Source organism: Nansenia antarctica (assembly GCF_963989245.1).
Source record: "Nansenia antarctica genome assembly, chromosome: 19".
In the NCBI taxonomy this organism is placed as follows: Eukaryota; Metazoa; Chordata; class Actinopteri; order Argentiniformes; family Microstomatidae; genus Nansenia; species Nansenia antarctica.
This window is the reverse complement of record NC_137692.1, coordinates 7,073,662-7,078,303: the sequence shown is the minus strand read 5'-3', so window position 1 is coordinate 7,078,303 and position 4,642 is coordinate 7,073,662.

Sequence of the window (4,642 nt, the reverse complement as noted above, 5' to 3'; positions counted from 1 at the left end):
GACTAAAGAAGAAGCCACCAGGTCAGACCCTGTTGTAGCCTACAGTGTCCTGTCAGAAAAGCAGAGGGACTTAAACAGTTATAGTAATCGCCTCATGAATGAATGATTGACTAACAGTTGTCAGTGCTTGACAGAGCTACTTTCGGTCACAACTTTTCACTATCCTGGCTTGTTTTTATCTTCTTTGATATTCTGTGAAGCACATTGTGTCTCACAAGTTTGATTTGATTTGATTTGATTCAGGTGTGCGTGATTAAGCTGCCTGACCCTCTGTTCAGCTGTAGGTAACTCAATCAGGGGAGGCTGGTGTAATACAGAAATCGGAGGACAGGCTCATTGTAAATGCATGGAACGGGATGTGTTTTGATACCATTCCTCATTCCGTTGCATGCACACATTACAATGAGACCAGCCTCCACCATCCTCCATCAGCCTCCACTAATAGTGTTAGTCAGGACCATGCCATGCTGTAGGAAGGGTTAGGGTTAATAGTGTTAGTCAGGACCATGCCATGCTGTAGGAAGGGTTAGGGTTAATAGTGTTAGTCAGGACCACGCCATGCTGTAGGGAGGGTTAGTGTTAATAGTGTTAGTCAGGACCATGCCATGCTGTAGGAAGGGTTAGTGTTAATAGTGTTAGTCAGGACCATGCCATGCTGTAGGAAGGGTTAGGGTTAATAGTGTTAGTCAGGACCATGCCATGCTGTAGGAAGGTGTTAGTGTTAATAGTGTTAGTCAGGACCACGCCATGCTGTAGGAAGGTGTTAGTGTTAATAGTGTTAGTCAGGACCATGCTGTAGGAAGGGTTAGTGTTAATAGTGTTAGTCAGGACCATGCTGTAGGAAGGGTTAGGGTTAGTGTTAGTCAGGGCCATGCCATGCTGTAGGAAGGGTTAGTGTTAATAGTGTTAGTCAGGACCATGCCATGCTGTAGGAAGGGTTAGGGTTAATAGTGTTAGTCAGGACCATGCTGTAGGAAGGGTTAGTGTTAATAGTGTTAGTCAGGACCAGGCCATGTAGGCCAGTCTAAAAAGATGGGTCTTGAATTCTGGTCAGGAATGTATTGAAAGTATCAGAGCATTGGATGTCTGGTGTAAGGGTGTTCCACAGAGACAGATGCCCCCCCACCAGTGGTGGACTCAGGCTGTTTGAAGGGCAGGGGCGAAAAGAAAAAAAGGGCATCTACTGCACAACATGGGACCTCATCAGTGCACATGGTCAAGTTTAGACCATTGGAGGGGCACCAATAGGGCATATCCTCTCATTTTCGCCACTCAAAAGGGCATTTTGCCACTCAAAAGGGCACTTAAGAGAGACTACATCTACATCTGTCAAAGTTATGTCCAAATCAGAATCTGAATTATCGGTTTAGTAATCCGTTCCCTCGGTTTAGTAATTCGTTAGGGTTAGGGTTAGGCCCTACGAGCCAGAACGATCGCAAGGATTCTAACTCTAACCCTAACTGTTACAGACTTGTATGTTTTGTATTGTGTCCTGTCTGTTTTTGTTTTGCTTCTGTCTGTCTCCCCCTAGGTGAAGTGGTGTGCATGTGGTTCCTCCCCTATTCGTTATTGGTTCCTGTCCATCATCGTTGTCTTGTCAGCCCTCACCTGTGTTCCATCAGCAATCATCCCCGGTCATCCAATCACAGAAGATCATATCTCCTACTTAATGTGTGTTTGTCATGTGTGGCGAGAGAGAGAAGTTTGGTGTTTTGTTTGAGAGAGAAGTGGTGGTTTTGTTTAAGAGAGAAGTAGTAGTTTTTGTTTGACTAATTGAATATCCTGTTACTAGAAATCGTTGTTTTTGTTCATAGCTTTGGTTTAGTGTGTTGATGACCCCCGTTTTCTCTTTTCCTCGCCAAGGGAGAAGGGCTAGGTAAGATACCCTGGGGTATACACTCTGCATCACGTAGATAACCACTGTCTAGAAACATTAGGTAAGAAGCGAGCGGGTGTCACGCCCCGTAGTTCTGTAGCAGGTAGTTAGGTTCCGGGTTAGTAGTTTGTGATATAGGTAGGTCAGTGGTGTAGGGAAGAATTCATAGCTTTCATGTGACGTCACAGCATAGTGGAAACGCCCACCTGACGGGCAAAAGGCACTTTTTGCGGGCAAAACCCACGGGCAAAACACACTTTTTGCGGGTTAATAACTTTGATTTCCCGTGGGTTAGGAAAAGAATATCCAACGTGTCCGGATAGAGTAGAAGACAGGGAATCCAACACTATTTGAATGGAGTCGATCCTCCACTCCTATCACCGTGGACACAGCAAGGAGCGAATTCCCGGATATAAATATTCCCTCGCCTCGCTGACAGCGGGAGTTGGGAGTTTCGTCCAGCAGCCGGTGAACGCCCGGTTGATCGAGTTTCATATTAAAAGTATATCTTCTCGGGGTGTCAGCGCGGTGGTTAAGGGCTCAAAATGACCGTATACTGATGGTGAATTTAGCAATAATAGTCTTATGTGTGTACCACCTCCATAACCGGTGTTATTCACGGGAAAAGCCGGTCAAGGAGGCACCCTTTGCAGGTCAATAACATTGATTATCCGGGGGTTAGGAAAATAATTCCAACGTGTCCGGATAGAGTAGAAGACAGGGAATCCAACACTATGTGAATGGTGTCAATCCTCCACTCCTACCACCGTCGTGTATCTTGATAGTTCTTCATGAGTGAGGTGGTCTAAATAGTAGGCAGCCATGTTGAGCGATGTTGCTATGATACTTTTTGCCCGTCAGGTTGGTGGTTGCTAGGGAAGAAACCACGTGACTGAAAGCTATGAATAGGGCTGTTTGTTATTTTGTGACACCGTTCGCATGGTCCTTCTCCCTCCCTTCTCCTACCCTTTGTTAATCCCCTTTGTTAATTGTTTACTATATATGAATGTTGTAAATATACTGTGCACTTGTAAATATACTTTTCACCCCAGCAATAAATCATTTTATTTAAAAGGTACCCTTTTTGGTTTAGTTGTCCATAAGTGCTTGCACCACACCCATGGTAGGGTTTTTACATCTACTAGCAGAGTGAATATAGGCAGGAGGTTGACCGTGGTAAAGTTGTTTTTATATTCGACATTCAACAGACATTCACATTCGGCATTTTAGGGACCGTGGTAAAAGTGTGGTAAAAGTAGTGAAAAACCCAATGGAGATATGGCTGTCCTGATCAATAACTCTGTCAATATTGGGCCAATGCACCTCAAACCAATTGTAGATTGTTCTGGGAGTGGCCCTCCAAAAATGGCAACCTTTATTTTTCCCAATCAATTGATTAGGAATTTATTAAAATTCAAGAACTCAAAAACCCTATGGAGATTTGGCTTTCCTGATCAATAACTCTGCCAATATTGGGTCAAAACACCTCAAACCAATTGTAAATTGTTCTGGGAGTGCCCATCAAAAAATGGCAACCTTTGGATTTCGCAATCAATTGATTAGGAATTTATTAAAAATCAAGAACTCAAAAACCCTATGGCGATTTGGCTTTCCTGATCAATAACTCTGCCAATATAGGGTCAAAACACCTCAAACCAATTGTAAATTGTTCTGGGAGTGCCCATCAAAAAATGGCAACCTTTGGATTTCATAATCAATTGATTAGGAATTTATTACAATTCAAGAACTCAAAAACCCAATGGAGATTTGGCTTTCCTGATCAATAACTCTGCCAATATTGGGCCAATGCACCTCAAACCAATTGTAGATTGTTCTGGGAGTGCCCATCAAAAAATGGCAACCTTTGGATTTCGCAATCAATTGATGAGGATTTTATTAAAATTCAAGAACTCAAAAACCCTATGGAGATATGGCTTCCTGATCAATAACTCTGCCAATATTGGGTCAAAACACCTCAAACCAATTGTATATTGTTCTGGGCGTGCCCATCAAAAAATGGCAACCTTTGTTTTTCCCAATCAATTGATTAGGAATTTATTAAAAATCAAGAACTCAAAAACCCTATGGAGATTTGGCTTTCCTGATCAATAACTCTGCCAATATTGGGTCAAAACACCTCAAACCAATTGTAAATTGTTCTGGGAGTGCCCATCAAAAAATGGCAACCTTTGGATTTCGTAATGAATTGATTAGGAATTTATTAAAAATCAAGAACTCAAAAACCCTATGGAGATTTGGCTTTCCTGATCAATAACTCTGCCAATATTGGGTCAAAACACCTCAAACCAATTGTAAATTGTTCTGGGAGTGCCCATCAAAAAATGGCAACCTTTGGATTTCAAAATCAATTGATTAGGAATTTATTAAAATTCAAGAACTCAAAAACCCAATGGAGATTTGGCTTTCCTGATCAATAACTCTGCCAATATTGGGCCAATGCACCTCAAACCAATTGTATATTGTTCTGGGAGTGCCCATCAAAAAATGGCAACCTTTGTTTTTCCCAATCAATTGATTAGGAATTTATTAAAAATCAAGAACTCAAAAACCCTATGGAGATTTGGCTTTCCTGATCAATAACTCTGCCAATATTGCGTCAAAACACCTCAAACCAATTGTAAATTGTTCTGGGAGTGCCCATCAAAAAATGGCAACCTTTGGATTTCGCAATCAATTGATTAGGAATTTATTAAAAATCAGGAACTCAAAAACCCTATGGAGATTTGGCTTTCCTGATCAATAACT